We start from the raw sequence: 18,346 nt of genomic DNA, 5'->3' as shown, positions 1-18,346 counted from the left end.
AGCATAAATCTTAAAGTCAGTTTTTAGCCATGGGCAGGGCAACAGAGGGTTTAGTTGAATAGTATAAGTACACACACATATGCCATAACAAGACAACTAGTCCATTAATATGTAAAGTTACACATGGCATAATAGTCAACAGTCAAATGACTCAACCTTATCCCTAAGTGCCCACATATGAACAAAAATATGCCTTAGCTCACCTTTACATCATATAAATGTGTAATATGTGTGTGTACTTATACTATTCAACTAAACCCTCTGTTGCCCTGCCCATGGCTAAAAACTGACTTTAAGATTTATGCTTTTGTCTCACCAACATCACTCTGGCTTGCTAGCACTTATAAACCTTACGGTTTATCCCGTTTACTTTGTGTTATTTGTGTAATATGTTACTGTATGTCCATGTGAACACTTTTTTTAATTTGGATAGTAATAAAAATATATTTTTATATTCATTAGTGGATATGGTTGTTTTCCTTGTATGTATGTGTTTATTATTGCCATATCACGGAGCACTTGGTGCTCAATGGAGCGCAGTTTGGGAAACGCTGGTCTGAAGGATCGCTAGTATATCTTGTCCCTGGATGAGACGTGTAAAATTAGAATCCCTGGATTTTAGGGTAAAAGTAACTACACAAGTAGCAGAAATCAGTCAGAAATCTGTTGTGAGTGAACTTACTCCTATACTAAATCAGGTTTTCGAGCATGACACATCGGGGTGTTTTCTTACTTGAGCTTTGAGAACCCTTTTAGTTTTGTCTCCATAAATTCTCCACTACATCTTCTCATACATATGGACCACACAAGACATAACATACAATCCTATGTTCCTTCTGCACAGGGGATTTGGGAGTGTTACCTGAGTGACATATTTCAGAGCCCTTTACTCGGAGGCCCTCTCCTTAATCCATATCCCATTATCACATTTGTCAGTCAGTGTGACCTGACATGACACTAGGATCACACAACTAGAAATCACCATGATATGTAAAGACTCCTCCAATCTCTATATTTATAGACCAGGAAAAAATGATCTAGTCCAACATAGAAATCCCCACTAAAGCAACCAGAGACTGAATCGTGGCACATAAACCTTATTTAAGAATCAGGCTAAACGCCGACCCATTCTAATAGAGTTACATATACCACATCAATATATGCTGTGTGTCAGATCCACAATCTGCAAAACAAGAGAAAATACAGACTGCAATAGGGGAAAAATACTGGAGTAATAGGGAGCTTAGGCTATGTTCACACCACACTTTTGTAAATAAAGGACTGCGGTGTTTGGTGGGGGGTTTTTTGGGTTTTTTTTGGATGTGTTAATCAAAAAACGCTTAACAGTATGGACACTTTTCGCACACGATTTCCCAAGAAAAAATTTGCCTCTCTTTACACCACAATTATGCCTTCAATTGTAGGCGTACACAGGGTATAAACATAATGTGAATACAACCAGATTATGGTGCGGAATCCACGTTATGATCCGCCCCTCACAATGGTGGTCTATAGAGACCGCTAGTGTTTTCTGCCTTTTCTTCTGGCGGATTCATCCGCCTCGCAGCAGCAACCTCCGGAGTCGGCCCATTCATTTGAGCCGACTCTGGAGGGAGAAGCCATGACTGTCAGAATACGCAACAGTCGAGGCAGGCGGATTTTGGCCTGAGAGTGACGTGGCTCCCCGCGTCACTCTCGGTGCCAAAATCCGCCATTCCGATCCCCGTGTGAACGGGGCCTTAAGCAGTATATGTACATATTCATAGATCAATGCATATATCTACCCTTAGGCACAACGTATGGTGGTTCCTCTATGAGGCACCAGCCTCTTGTAGGACAAGTACTTCTAAGACACGTAACACAACTCAAAGATCTACACAGCCCTAATAAAGGCACGCACAGACGTCTATGAGGACATACTGAACAATTTTATACAAAGACTGGCTCCGTCTAATTTATATTGAATCAGACAGAATAAAATTATGTCATGCTTCATTGTATCACACATCATGGAAGATTGCTCCTAGGGTACAATATCTCCAAAGTTTAGTGTTGCAACGATGCACTGTATAGTGGTACACAACGTGTCTGCGTTCATATGGCCCTACAGCCTAGAAGGCCATATATGTGAGGACTTGAAACAATCTTCACAACATGGACTATTATAGTGCATGCTGTCATGCTTTCCACATGGACTGTGCATCTTGTAGTATTTGTGACTGTGGGTCCACATGATGTCACTGCTCAGAGATGAATAGCACATGGACAAAAAATCCAGTCATGCCACTTTAGCTGCATCTGTTCCCGTTGACACTAATGTAAACAACAGGACGGATGTTGTGCATGGAGGATTTCTCTTCCATTACAGAATTAATCAAACATGGTGGAATATAGCGTTTGTCATTTTGTTTACATTAGTGTCAATGGGAACGAACATCGACTCAGTCTGTTCTCTGCCACAGTTAATGTCCTTTGCTTTCACCTTATGACGGAAGACAGCTAAGGACATTAACAACAGTAGTGTGGACCTAGCCTTAATTAGAATACCCCTGTGTAACATATCATGTAATGGAGAATACCATAATTTTTAGTCCTGTGCTATACGGGAGAAAAACAATGTGTGATTGTATGTGAAATCACTGTAAGGAGTTCAGAGTCCACTCAAGTTGTACCACAAGCTCTTATAATGCAAAACAAAGATAAAGTGAGGTGTCTATACAGAGGTGTTTTCTGACACCATCATCAAATTCAATGGACACATAAATCATGCAATGGACGCTACAGAAAACCGGTTTGCCCACTTGCTACCCCCTTGTGCACCGTCACTGACATTGTATGGTTTGGCTATCTTATTGGAGTAGCCATAAAAACAGATTAAACTGAAAGGGATCATAGGAGGTGCCCAACTGCTAATGAAAGAATCAATGGTGCTTTACTGTAGACCGTGCGTTTATAGGTTGGCGCCAACCACTTCTTTGGAACTGCAGGGAATCAATGTTGAAAGACATTTCATGCAGAGTGACTACAAGGAGCGGTCTTCACACACATACGTATGTACTGCAGAATTTATACTGTGGATTTGAGAAAACTTACAGCATTTCATTGACCGGAAAAATCTGCAGCAGATCGGTACATCAACAGACTGTGGTGCAGATGATTAGGCCAGGGCTACATGGCGACTTTTCTACAACTTCTGTTGTGTGACCAAAGCTAGCCATGTCACACTGGAACACTTTCACTATTGTACGTCTAACTAATGTAATGGAGCCTCACTGCGACCCCAAGGGTGCGGCAACTGCAACTTCTAGCTGCAAAAAGTTCAGCATTGCTCAATTTTTTGTTAAAAGAAGTCGCTGTACCCTCAAAAATGTAAAATGACATCACTGACTTACACTAGAGTTTAGGGCCACAATGGGAGTCATCGCCAAAGTTGTCATGGAGAAGTAGCCTAAATCTGCAAAATGTCAATTTATGTAGCGAGTTTTCAATGAAGACTTCATCCTTTGTAATATGTTGTATGAGATCTGCAACAAACGCACAGCGAACAAAGCCTACGTTCTCAATCTGCGCTATTTTTGGTGCAGATTTTCGTCTCTTTTATGTCCCATGTGTACATACCCTTAGGCACAGGACATGTCAACTGCTGATTATCTGTTACGGGAAATCAGCAGTGTTTTCACCTAAATTCTGCAGAGGCAAAGATGGCTCCTCTCCAGTATTGATTCACAGGCTATTATTGGACAGTTTTACCCAGCGTGGGGTAAATCTCCTTCACTTTGCTGTTACCGTACATCACAGCAGATTAGCCAATGGGGGTTTAATCTATGGCGAGAACGTCACATGTGGTCCCTTCCTAAAACTTGAGAAGTTTGTCTGTGCTAGCCCTGGTAATGGTGAGCAAGTAAATGGTAAGCAAAAGTGAAAACATGGTGGCCGCTGATGGCTGCTATGTATACAGATCTAGGCCACACACTGACATATGGCACAACAACACACATAGGAATAACTAATGTACATATATGTGGTCCATAAGGGTTGCCAGGAATGCTGAGAGTTGTAGTCCCACAATGTGCTACAAATAGATATACAATGGGACCTAGCTGCGGTCAGGAGCCTGCTATGAGTTATAACAGGACAGATGAGGTATAATCCGGGCCCACTGTGTAATGCTGTATTTTTACCCCCTTCTATTCCTATACTCTGGGCACAGCAGCAGCAGCTATAGCTACAGGGCTCACCAGTGTGTATGTGTTGTGTGTGTGTTTTTTTTTCTTTAATAACTTTAATAGTAGTGTACACAGTGGACAACAGTGAGGACTACACAGCACTAGACATAGCAATGTAGGGCCAGTGGCAGGTCTCAGGTCTAATAACAGCACAGACCGGAGGGCAGCGGAGGACCGGCCCAGGCCTCTCTCACTACGAGTGTGTTATTACCTGGCTATCAGAGACCCCGGCTCTTCTCCTTTCCTTCCTCCTCTTGTCTCCTTAGCCTGGAATCACCGCTTGCCATGCGCAGGAAGCGCGGCCTCCTCCTGCCCCTCCTACCCGCAGACGGGAGGCGAAGTGGGACGAAAGCCTAATATCCCTGGGTTTTAGAGAGCTGCTGCAGCGTACACAGACCGTACTGCAGGAAGAAGCGTCCTTCTATCATGGTCGTCCTGCTCACATACACTGTATCAGCCGGCTCCTCACATGTAGTCATTATGGTGCCCCTGACAGAACTACAACTTCGGGTCATGTGTGAAAAACATAGCAACGCTTTCATTTTCACATCTACAACTATGACAACTAGAATGTGGTTACTAGTGCAACAAGTCCAACCTGCGTCTGCGCCACAATGCTGTAGTGCAATGGTTCTCAACCACCTCACTAATGCTGCGACCCTCTGATTCAGTTCCTCATGTTGTGTGACCCCAAGCAGAATTCATATAATAATATAATTCAATATTCGTTGCTTCTTCATAATTGTAATTTTGATACTGTTATGAATCGTGATGTAAATATCTGATATCCTATAGTAGCCCCTTCTATATAATGGCCCTACCTTATAATAGGGCTCCTTATATCTAATAATTCCTTTCTTATGATAGTGCTCCTTATATAAATAGATCCTCCATTATAAATAATAACCCACTTACGCTAGGTTCACACCAGCGCCTGATCTCCGTTTTCAGGTTTCTGTCTCCTGCATGTGAGCGTTTTATGCTCTCCGCGGCGAAACTGTTTTTTTTTTTTTTTAAAACATGGGAAGAATATGCAAATCTGTCTCCCAAGATGTAAAGAGAGTACTGCATGTCCGACTCAAATGAATGGGATTGAAACATGACGGCAGGTTTCCATCTCCTGCCCATCTTATGCAGGAAACGGAAACCTGCAGAACGGAGTACGGGCGCAGATGTGAACGAGCCCTTATAGATGTCTCCTCCTTATATATAATTCTTTCCCCTTATTATAGCCCCCCTTATATATAATAATTCCTCTCTTATTAATAACACTCTTTACAGTGCTTAAATTGGGGAAAAAAATTAGGGGGAATTCTGGAATAATTAACTGCCCATAGTGGCCCCTGCACACAGTATTATGCCCCATAGTGGCCCCTGCACACAGTATTATGTCCCATAGTGGCCCCTGCACACAGTATTATGTCCCATAGTGGCCCCTGCACACAGTATTATGTCCCATAGTGGCCCCTGCACACAGTATTATGCCCCATAGTGGCCCCTGCACACAGTATTATGTCCCATAGTGGCCCCTGCACACAGTATTATAGCCCATAGTGGCCCCTGCACACAGTATTATGTCCCATAGTGGCCCCTGCACACAGTATTATGCCCCATAGTGGCCCCTGCACACAGTATTATGCCCCATAGTGGCCCCTGCACACAGTATTATGTCCCATAGTGGCCCCTGCACACAGTATTATCCCCATAGTGGCCCCTGCACACAGTATTATGTCCCATAGTGGCCCCTGCACACAGTATTATGTCCCATAGTGGCCCCTGCACACAGTATTATGCCCCATAGTGGCCCCTGCACACAGTATTATGTCCCATAGTGGCCCCTGCACACAGTATTATAGCCCATAGTGGCCCCTGCACACAGTATTATGTCCCATAGTGGCCCCTGCACACAGTATTATGCCCCATAGTGGCCCCTGCACACAGTATTATGCCCCATAGTGGCCCCTGCACACAGTATTATGTCCCATAGTGGCCCCTGCACACAGTATTATGCCCCATAGTGGCCCCTGCACACAGTATTATGTCCCATAGTGGCCCCTGCACACAGTATTATCCCCATAGTGGCCCCTGCACACAGTATTATGTCCCATAGTGGCCCCTGCACACAGTATTATGTCCCATAGTGGCCCCTGCACACAGTATTATGTCCCATAGTGGCCCCTGCACACAGTATTATCCCCATAGTGGCCCCTGCACACAGTATTATGTCCCATAGTGGCCCCTGCACACAGTATTATGTCCCATAGTGGCCCCTGCACACAGTATTATTATTATTATTTATTTATTTATATAGCACCATTAATTCCATGGTGCTGTACATTTGGGGGTTACATGCAATACACAGAATATACAGGTAGATATAATACTAACAGTGACAGACTGGCACGGTGGGGTAGAGGGCCCTGCCCGAGAGGGCTTACAATTATGTCCCATAATGGCCCCTGCACAAAGTATTATGTGCCACAGTGGCCTTTGCACACAGTATTATGACCTACAGTGGCCCCTGCACACAATATTATGCCCCATAGTGCCCCCTGAACAAAGTATTATGCCCCATAGTGGCCACTGCCCACAATATTATGCCCCATAGTGACTATGGGGAATAATACTTTGTGCAGGGGCCACTATGGGTCATAATACTGTGCGCAGGGGTCACTATGGGGCATAATACTCTGTGTAGGGGCCACTATGGGTGTCCATAGTAGCCCTTGCACGAAGTATTATGCTCCATAGTGGCACTTGCACACAGTATTATGCCTTACTAGCTGGTACCTGCGACTTCGTCTGCGGTGATTGTAGAAGTGGGTATATACAGGCGCGGCTAAGGTTTTTGTACTGTGTATAAGGTATGGGATATGAAATGTAACTGTGTATCTTGTATTTGCTATAATTCTGAGAATACGTGAGACTTTTGTGTTGAATGTAATTTGTATTTCAGCTGCTATACGGTGTTCTGAGAAACTGTACATAGTGTCTTTGGGACAGAGGAATTTCAAGCTAATATACTTCAATATACGACATTGTATGATTTGTTATTTTCCGCCAGTACATGTAAGTTTTGGGCACAGGATACTCTTGAGCAAGCCACATTAGGGTGCATTCACACTGAGTAAACGCTAGCTTATTTTGTAGAGTAAAATTACACTTGTAAATTTTGCTATCCCATTGACTTCAATGACATTTTACAGGCGTATTTTTACAGGCGTATTTTTTACAGGCGTATTTTTTACAGGCGTATTTTTACACTTGTAAAAAAATATCATTGAAGTCAATGGGATAGCAAAATTTACAAGTGTAATTTTACTCTACAAAATAAGCTAGCGTTTACTCAGTGTGAATGCACCCTAAAGTTGTCCATGTGAGAAGCCTGGTGTGGTCAAATGTATTCCTGCTACTTTCAGCGTTTGTCCTTGGGATTTATTAATGGTCATTGTAAAAGCCAACTTAAGGGGAAACTGTAGTCGTGTGAATTGAAATGGGAAATGATTTGGTATAATTGGAATGCGTGGGGTTAACACACTGTCACCTGTAGCTGCTCCTGTAAGCATAGTGGCTTCAATGATATTTGTTCCTAGTTGTGTGACACGTAGCCTCGTGCCATTACACAATTGGAGTGCATCGAGATTAAAGGGGTTGTCCCATCACAAGGATCCTATATATACTGCTTGTTAATGTGAATGTAAGACTTTTCCTAAATACATTGCTTCAGCAAAACTGCTTTGTTTATCCACTATCTTACTTTATTCATTTTTTTGGGACACATCCCTTGACTTATCTGGTCATAAGCCAAGTGATGTATCAGCTGCTCTCAGGGGGGAGGGAGGAGGGGCTAAGTGCACGGGAGCGAGCCTGGAGGGGGGGGGGGTAGTTTACCCTTTGGGGGGAAGGGGCCGCCAATACAGACCCGGCATCCGCTGTAATAGAGAGGTGGATGCCGGGGACGGTTAGACGCCAGCACAGATACCTGCAACATCGCTATGCTTCTGCCCTGCATGAAACCAGCAGCGGCAGGACCAGAATAACAGCATCATTTCTGCCGCTGCTGGCTTCATGCAGGGCAGAAGCATAGCGATGTTGCTGGCATCTGTGCCGGCGTCTGTACATCTGTGCCGGCGTCTACACTCCCCGGTATACGCCTCTGTATTCACATATGCACAGCTACCGGCGAGATGCCGCTGGCCCTGCGTGCACACTCATAGACCAGTCTAGCCTTCACAATGCGAATACACACCCGGCACCTGCTGTAATAGAGAGATAATAGGATTGTGGACACCCATGAACAATTTCAGACCCCAGAGTATAATCATCGAAGACTCAGGAGAGGACACAAACATACCTCTCTTGGGCTCTGGTGCACTCCCTGCAGATGTCGGCTATCTTCAATTCTTCAATGACATACAGGACGTCATGTTAGCAGGGGCTTGCGTCGCGACGCAGAAGGATGCAAGCCCTGTCTCATGTGATGTCTGGGACATCACCAAGTAGGCCCTCCGGAGCCAGGAGAGGTAAGTAAGGTAAGCGTTTTTTATGTTCCGCTTCAGACACATTTTTATTGGAACTCAAAGAGTTCCGGAGTGTTCTGGCTTAATTTAAGCACTGGCTCTTTATATAAAAAAGTTCCTCCATTATAAATAATAGCCCACTTATATATGTCTCCCCCTTATAACAGCCCCTTATATATAATTGGTATATAATTGTCCCCCTTATAATAGCCCACTTATATTTAATAGCCCCCTTATATATAATAATTTCTCTCCTATAATAGTGACCCTTATGTATAATAGTTCCTCCATTATAAATTCTAGCCCCCTTATATTTAATAGTTCCCCCACTATAAATATTAGCCTCCTCTATAAATAATAGTTTGCCCCCTTAGCAAGTAATCCCTTTCCCTTACCAGAAAAACAATATATCTTGTACTCATCTTACCGTGTTCCCACGATGAGCGGAGCAGCTAAAGACTCTCCCTGTAGCAGTGACACAGGTGACGCGATGCAGTGACGTCGTCACACCACCTACACCACAACGTCCAGTGCGCTACCGGCGGTCCTTTTACGGCAGAGCAGGGACCTTTCAGCTCCCTGTCCTGGGGTCTGGAGCATCCATGCTCCAGATCCTGGGGACCTCTTTCTGGAAGGGGGCTCAGGGGAATTGCCCAGTTTTCTCCAGCCCCTCTCCCCCCCATGCTGGCCTTTGTGGGCGGACCTGCCTGGAGACGGATAGAGGAGAAATGCCTCAGTTCCTAAGACCATCGGAAATATGTGTGTTTTCTGATGTTCTTAGGCGACCCTGTGAAAGGGTCGTTTGACCCACAGGTTGAGATCCACTGCTGTAAGGGATGCAGAGGCAGCACATAACAATATAATGCTCATACAGTCATCCTAACATTATATGCCCCCACATTATAATGTTCCCCTCCAATTGCCCCACAGTATGCAGTCTCTCTACTTGCGCACCAGTTTAAATTGGGGTCAACTGGAGGTGGACATTAAACTGGGGAAGCTGGAGGGGGACAATAAACCTTGTGAATAGCTGGAGGGAGACATTAAACTGGAGGCAGACATGTCCCCCTCCAGCTACCCCCATGGTTTAATGTCCTCCTCCATCTGTCCCAGTTTAATATCCCCCCCCTTCATCTTCCACTGGCTTAACTGCCCCCCTTCAACTGGCACCGGTTTAATGTCCACCTTCATTTGCCACCAATTGAATGCCCCCCCCTCCATCTACCCACTTAATGCTCTCCTTCATCTGCCCCAGGTTAATTGTCCCCTCCATCTGTCCCCATTTTAATGTCCCCCCCCCCCTTCAAATGCAACCAGTTTAATGTACCCCTTCATCTGTTACATAATAAAATACTCACCTCTCTTTGCTCCCCTGCTGTCTCTTCTCCAGGATTGTTCAGGAAGCTGCAGGCACGATGTAAGTGACGTCATCACATCACACCTTCAGGTCCTGAGGCCAGAGCATGCAGAGGGGAACATTGGTGAAGCAGAAGCTGATTGTGGACAGCTCCTACTTCACCATTGTATTCAACTCATCTGCATCGTCTTCGAACACAGATGAGTTGAATCCGGGACATTCCTCCCACCGACTGGGGCAGTGAGACAGGATCCACAATCCGGGAAAGTCCTGCAGAATCTGGGACGGTTGGGAGGTATTCCAGTAGCTCACAAATAAAGGTCATGTTATGAAGACTTCCAATATAGCTGGGTTGCACCTCCCAACATTCACATGACAAATAGAAAGACAAAATCTGCAGAGTGTGCATGATACTGTGGCAAATTTATGTATAAGCCATACCGCTAACTCTGACCATGCCCCTTTGATTCCAAAAACTTCCACAAGTCCCCATGTGACCCCACATGCTATCCTGCCCAGGGCCACTTTATCCATATGGCCAACAGTGCATCCGCTCTGGACTGTAAGGGGGCTGTCTAAGCCATCTGGATCGAGTGGGACAGTCCTTCATTTTGGGTGCTGTGCTGGGCAATCATTTTAACTCTGTGTCCTTAGCACACAGATAGAGTTTGAACAAAACAGTGGAGGAAGGGGCTATCAGCTCTGTGCTCAATTATTCTGCCTTTGGCTGCAACAGGGAAGTGCAATGAACGCCAAGCCACAGCCATCATTACAGCCGGAGCCTTCAGGTCCGTGTGAACAGTTAGGACAGTATTTTAAATTTTTGTGTGATGGTTGAGGGGGCAGGGTGCCTTGTGAGGGGGCTATTTATTGGGAAATTATTATTATTAATAATAATAATAATAATAATACATTTTATTTATATAGCGCCAACATATTCATTATGTGGAGGGCCACTTACAAAAAGTTTGAACAGGGCCCCCTAATGTATTAAAATGGTCCTGATCATGCCCTCTTGTGGTCCCACAGTGTAAGATGCAAAAAAAAAAAGCTAAAAAGAAGAATAATATGCTCGCCAAGCAACTTTTCCCCAGAGTCCACTCCAGTTTCTGTGGCTTGGAGCAGCAACACGATGTAGTGACATCACTGCATCTCCTGTCTGTGCCCAGTACACTAACAGCTACAAAAGGGAGCAGGGAGCAGATGGTGATTAACTTTAAGATGCAGATAGACTTGGTGCTGGAACATACTGCCTGCTGACCGTGGCAGCACCCTAAATCTGTAACACTTGAGAGGTGTATGGGATTTATGTTCACACTATGTACAAGCTGCTGAGTTTCCACCCACAATTTACAGAAGCAAAAAAATGGAGGCAACTCTAACAAATCTCATTAGCAGCATAACAAGTAACCATGGAGCCCAACAGCAAGACTTTTAGTATACAGAGATAATGGCCATTATGACATCATAGTTTAGGGAGGCTCAGCCGCAGACTGCAACGAAAATCCTCGGAGAGAAAATTCCTGCACAGAGGTCTTCTCTCTTTGATGCTTCTAGCATAAAAAATGGCTGAAATCCGATGGACCCCATTATAGTCTATGGGGTCCACAGGTGTCTGCGGAGTAGTGATCTGGCTCTCTGTCATGAACCCAATCTTAATCACATTTTCTAATCCACTATGAAAACAAAAAAAATATCTGCACCCATTCAGGAAACTATTTTCTGCTTCCAGATTGTGGCATAGATGATCAGGTATACCTTCCGCAGCAATAACAAATATGCCATGAATTTAGTAGTTAGGATGTTTTTATACTGGAATAACACATACGTTCTATTATCAGTAGTATATACATTTGCTTTTAATCAGTTGTTTGCTATAATCTTCACCAAATAGAGTCTGAACTACTGCACCATTTCTATTCCCTCTAGTACTGTTGCGATGAACAGTCTTATCTGCAAATATGACAGGAGACTTACACTGTGTGCTTCTGGTTCAAAGGCTTTCTATGGTACATGAAATTAAAATCTTCTGGTCTATGGAATCCAAGAGCTGAATCTTGATAATCTGTTAAACGTGATACTTTTAACTTTATAAAGCACGTAAAAATTTACATTGACATGTCTGTAAATAAAATTCACATATACAGCAAATTATCAGAATGTGATGATTATTCATAGATGAGCGGCGCTACATAGACACTGCTTATCTCTTCCTATAGAAGCAGCCACTTTTCAAATGAAAGCCATGGTTTCTGTAATAATAGGAGACCATAACACAATCCTAGGTTCCTTGCACAACAGACACCATCAGCACCTGACAGACTTTATTGAATAAGACTATATGGACTTAGGATCCATTGGTTTCCACCACGGTGTGTGTTATTTTGATGAAATACAGCAGTGCTTCTCATTGAAAATGACAGAATCTGTGATGGATCATATTATACCCTGCAGAGCCACTATGGAGCATTATACTGTATGGGGGCCACCGTGAAGCATTATACAGTGCGGGGTCAATATGGAGCATTATACAGTGCAGGGGCCACCTTCGAGAATATTATAACGTGCGGGGGCCACCGTGCAGAATATTATACCCTGTGGGGGTGTTAGGAGTAGGGCTGGAGCCTCTGCAGCAGTTTGTCAACAGTTTGCCCCTGTTTTGACCTCCTGATTTTCCTTCTGACTCCTGTTTGTGTATCGTGCTTTCTCCTGTTGATGACCCCAGCTTGCCTTTAGACCTCTGCTCCTTGACCTGAATTCGTACCGCACTGCGCTCCGGTTACTGACTCGGCCTGCTTGACCTCGCTTTTGGATTATCCTCTGTACTGCACTAAACTCACATTGACAACCCAGCTTGGATGACAACTCATTGGTGCTCTACTGCCATCTACTGACCACCGCTTACCACAGTCTTCTGGTTCTTCTGAGGGCGGGTTCACACCTGCGCCCGCTTTCCGCATTGCGGGTTTCCATCTTCTGCCTGAGAAACAGGACAGGAGACGGTAACCCAACAGTCAGTGACCGCCCGTGAGCGTCTTCTGGTCTCCGCAGCTAATCCGTTTTATAACCGGACACAAAGTCCTGCATATCCGACTTTGTGTCTGGTTAAAAAAAAAAACGTTTTGCCACGGAGAGGCAGAAGACGCTCATTGGCGGTCACTTTGCAAACCCATTTAAGTGAATGGGTTTGAAAACTGACTGCCGGTTTCCGTCTCCTGTCCAGTTTCTCGTGCAGAAGACGGAAACCTGCAAATCGGAGAATGGGCGCAGGTGTGAACCCACCCTGACCTGCACCTCTTCTCGGAAATCCCGCTGGTAAGTGATTACAGTTTCTGGTCTTGCAGTCACTTTTGGTGTGCTGTGCGTCCAACTTTCCCTGACCTGTACCATCCTGCCTGGCAGTAGCTTCCAAGTCCATCCACACTATCAGGAGCCCTGGTGAACATCTCTGGTGGGTAGGGTTAGGTGTGGCCTGGGGTGTGCTGGACACTTAGCGCTGCGTTTGCCATTTTGATCAGTGTTTCTGGTACTGTTTCTCACTATTTGTTCGGTGCTGCATCTACATTCATAACAGGGTCCACCATGAAGCATTATAACATACGGGGACCACCATGTAGAATATTATACCGTGCGGGGGGTCACTGTGAAGCATTATACAGTGCGGGGGCCACCATGGAGCATATTATACCGTACAGAGGCCACTATGGAGCATTATACCTTGCGATGGCCACTGTGGAGCATATTGTACCATGAAGGGGCCATGGTGGAGCATATTATACTTTGCGGGGGCAACTATGGAGCATATTATAATGTTTATGGATGTAAATATGTATGTATGTACGTATATGTGCATATATATTTATATACCAAATGCCAAAAAAGCATGAAGAATTGATTGTTGTCCTAAAGCTTTCTCTGTGTAACTGTAATGATGATAAACAGAGGTGAGTACAATATTACAGTCAAAGGAGAAGGTTATTGAGTGAGGAGTCGAAACTTATTGAACTAGGAGTGTAAAGATGGTTGCTGAGGGTGGACGGACTAGCTAGGGAAACAGGGAGGGGGAGTGTGTGAGAGAGGGAGAGGAAGAGAGTGAGAAAGGGAGGTGATATGAGTCAGCTCTGAGTAAACCACAATGCATTATGGTATTTGTAGGAAAACAGAACAGGAAGATGGCCAAGTAAACAAATGCAGAAGATGCCAGGAGCTCACAGAGAACCCCAGAAATCATTCAAAACACTGCTAAAGGTATCTGGGTGCGCTTATTAACCTATTAATAGCAATAAACAGACCGTTAAAAAATGTTTTTAAAAAAAATGGACAACACCCTTTAAGGTCAAACTGTCATGATAAGTAGGCTTACAATTGTCAGCATGCTTTATAGATGCTGTCCTAGGTCTCAACAACAATCAGAAAGGAATAAGGATAAAACTTAAAATACACCAGAGACAACCTGACCTCCTAACAGGTTTGTAATTCCAACTTACGAATACAAGTTTGTCACTACAAATTTTACCTAGTACATTCACACTGAATTACCACTTTGTTAGACACCAATCTAGTAATACATTGGACCTCATTTGGCCTTCAGAACAGCAGCAATCTGTTGTGAAATAAGAAGTTATCGTACAGCCGATTCAGAGTGCTTGCTCCAAATTCTGACCCTCCCATCATCATGGCACAACAGAATTCTGTATGAACCTAACAGGCAATGTTTTTCTATTGTCCAGTGTTCCAATTCAGGTGTGTTTTTGCTTTTCTAATTCCCTTAGGCACAATAGCACATGAACTAGCCGTCTGCTGTTATAACCTATCCATACTAAGGAATGAGGAGTACTACTTTGGGAAACATTAGTTGGGGCAGCAGTATTGTATTTGGTTGTAATTTGCTGTGCTCCGCCTGTTCATGAGAGTGACTCTTGACATCCTCCCGTTTTGTCACACCACAATTAGTATACACTTTGACACCTTTGCACAATAAAATCCACAAATTTGGCAGTTTTTGAAATACTGGCCCCAGCTAGTCTAGCTGACCTTTCTTTGTTCAAACTCGCAACTCACAACTGTGAGTTGTGTAGTGGTTAATGTGCAAGTAAGGGAGAGTGGGTAAGCTTTGACCATCACCTACTGCCATTTCATTATGTGTCTGTGATGATAATGAAATGACTGCTGAAAAGTGAATGTAACAATAGAAAACTGGGAGTGCCAGAATATCATTAAGCTTAGTAGTCAGTGTAGAAACACAAAAATATTTTACAAAATATGTTTGGTGGTTGGCCAGGAATTTGTTTATTTAGGACCTGTTGGATAGGCCATGATTATCTGATTGTGGCGGGGCAGGTAGGTGAGCCTCACACGGATCAGCAATTCAGGGCCACTTCTGAAGCTCGTACCATACACAGCACATAGCTATAAGCAGTTTGCTCTGGTCTCTGTATTGTGGCTGGGTGCCCATACTGCAGCATGTTAAAGAAAGTCTGTCACCAAAGTCTATCAACTTGATATCAAACAAACCACAGTGCATTGTATAGGAACACAATACCAAATACAGTCATGCTTTTAGATAGTGTGAGAAGGTGAGAGACAGAATGCTGGAGTCCAGATATATCAGTCCCAGGTTTCTGACATGTGTGTGGTCCAGGGCGGTTCTTGAGTAGGCCTCAGGCAAGGTGTGGGTCTTGAGGCTCATTAGTGGGCCATAAAGGCTGCAGAGCCTGCACTTCAGGGCAGATCCTGGGAGCGAAAGGGTCTGTCCTGACACACGGAGTCTGGTGAGACTGTATTGCACTATTTTTGTTTACTTGTGTGGTTGGTAGTAAGCCACACATACAGTTAGTACTTTATTGTTTAGTTAGTGCTCAGACGAGCAGGGTTTTTGTTTGACATTGAAAGCATAGGGAAAAAAGCCTCCCATTGATTTCAATGGGGAGCGCACTTATGCCGGCTCCCATTCAAGTCAATGGGAGCTGCTTTTTGCGCGCTCATTCTGAACGTGTTTTTACGATCAGAATAAGCGCAGCGTTACATCGTGTGAAGGCTAAGTTTGCTTTTCTCTCCCACCCCATGTAGTATAATAGTGAAACCCTGCCCACCAATTTACCAAGAAAACCAGGAAATGAACAGAGCATACAGCCTGCAAGTTGATGAGCAGGCGAATTGGGAAAACCCCTTTAACGCTGTATTTTATTTTGCTCATATTGTGCCTGAACTAAAGTTGTATTTATTTTGCTCCTTTTTTTTTTTCTAAATAAGCCTATTTACTGCAGATTTTGTGTTCCTGTCTCTGACTGGTTGGGTCCGCCCTATCACTTCTATCGAATTACCTTCCCCACAATAGTCAAATAGATGCACCATTTCCTTTAAAAAAAAACATTTTTGGAAATAGGTTAATGAGACTCAAGTGCAATAGGGGCATGTCTCCAAGGGCTCTGTACTCCGATTTGAGAACCTGAGGCTCTTACAAACACTGCTGCACATGAGCCTCATATGCACATTTATAAAAACAACTTTTCCAAGAAAATGGGGAAAAATGTACACAATGGCTGGTTTGATATCGAGTTTCCTGGTGGCAGATTCCCTCTACAAATCTTGTGCACCCACTAGTGAAAAGTCCTGTGTGTAAATAGACATGCAGCAGAAATATTACATATACAGCATGTGATTTTTTTTTTTTCTACGATGCAAGTGAAATCCACAACAAAATTTGTATGTAACATGATAATTTACAACTTTTACATTTTTCCTCCTACATGGACTTATCCTTAAAAGGAACTGGTCAGGTCAATTTGAAAATTTTGCCTGCTAATTTTGTGAGTGAAGAAGTTATTGCTATATCTTTAGTGCGGGCACGTACGGTTTTAAGAAAGGGCGATTTGGAACACTGAAATCCCAATCCATAAGAAATTGTGGATGGTTTTAGTGTCCTAAATCTCCTTCACAGCTTCCCTTTAAAGGAAATTTCAGTAGACCTGTACCGACATTGGTCGAACTGCTTGGAACCCCAACTGATACCAAAGTTGACAAATGCATAAAATAGACAAACACAGATTTCTGTGTACGAATAACAACATATTTATTAATACAGAACCATATATAAACCACCAGTGTAAGAAAAATACTTAGAAAAATATATATTAAAATGTGGAATAATTCACCATCTGTAAGGCCAGTACCAGCAAACATTAAAAAATTTAATTTTTTTGTGAATAAAAATGTACTTTCTACATTAAAGAAGACCAGTCACCATTCTTGACATGTCCAAATAGTAAATACTTGGATTCTCCATGAAATAACAAATCTGGAACATTTATACTTCAGTTACTATCATGAACAGTCAACTGGATTTTACCGTATATACTCGAGTATAAGCTGAATTTTTCAGCACAGTTTTTGTGCGGGAGCCGCAAAAGTATTGTATAGAATCTCCCATAAAATAGTGAAAAAAAAGAAGCTTTAAAGAAATATAATAAAAAAAAAAAAATTAAATAAAAGTTCTAAATCACTCCTTTCCCTAGAATACATATAAAAGTACAAAATGACTGTGAAACACAAACACATTAGGTATCCCTGTGTCTGACAGTGCCCGGTCTACTGAATATAGGGTATCTGCAGTGCTCCTGTTCCATCGGGAAGGGGTTAATAGGAGCACTGCAGATACCCTATATTCAGCCAGACTGAATTCCAAGTGGGGGAAGGGGGGGGAGAACAGTTCTCAAGCTCAGCAAAGGGGCAGACACCCCAAAACACCCCCTCCCCTTTCCCAGCAACTACTGCACCCAAAAACTCTGACCATTTTAATTTTTGAAATTTTCCAGTAGCTGCTGCATTTCCCCCCTAGGCTTATACTCGAGTCAATAAGTTTTCCCAGTTTTTTGTGGTAAAATTAGGGGCCTCGGCTTATATTCGGGTCGGCTTATACTCGAGTATATACAGGTAACATTACTTTGTCAAGTGGGTGTGTCCTTACACATCTGACACTAGCAAATCAGACCATGTAGGGGCGTGTCTTCCAGGTGGTAACATCCAGTTGTCAAGTTATTCATAAATTTCCTGGAGAACAATGCAGTGTTATAATCTGGTGAATACAAGTATTTATTAAAATAAACTAAAATTCTAATATATTCCAATATACAAACGTATTTCATATCATTTATTAATCAGTCTATTCTTTTACTGACGGATCAACAGTAGCCTCTAGTTGTCGTATACATGTTCCTAGGTGGTTTTGCTATATTTTGTAGGTT

The 18,346-nt window shown here is 43.4% G+C and overlaps 1 protein-coding gene across 1 annotated transcript in view; it reads right to left on the bottom strand.

Moving 5' to 3' along the window:
- MRTFB (myocardin related transcription factor B) overlaps positions 1-4,546 on the bottom strand; it is a 200,679-nt gene extending 196,133 nt beyond the window's left edge. The window contains exon 1 of the mRNA XM_075285771.1: positions 4,438-4,546. The gene's annotated coding sequence lies outside the window, so the exon portion shown is untranslated. The remainder of the gene's footprint in view (positions 1-4,437) is intronic.
- Positions 4,547-18,346: the final 13,800 nt, after the last annotated feature.

The sequence above is a fragment of the Leptodactylus fuscus genome, chromosome 8 (assembly GCF_031893055.1).
Source record: "Leptodactylus fuscus isolate aLepFus1 chromosome 8, aLepFus1.hap2, whole genome shotgun sequence".
NCBI classification, from domain to species: Eukaryota; Metazoa; Chordata; class Amphibia; order Anura; family Leptodactylidae; genus Leptodactylus; species Leptodactylus fuscus.
The sequence above is the reverse complement of the archived record's forward strand: the minus strand, read 5'-3'. Positions and strand labels throughout refer to the sequence as shown.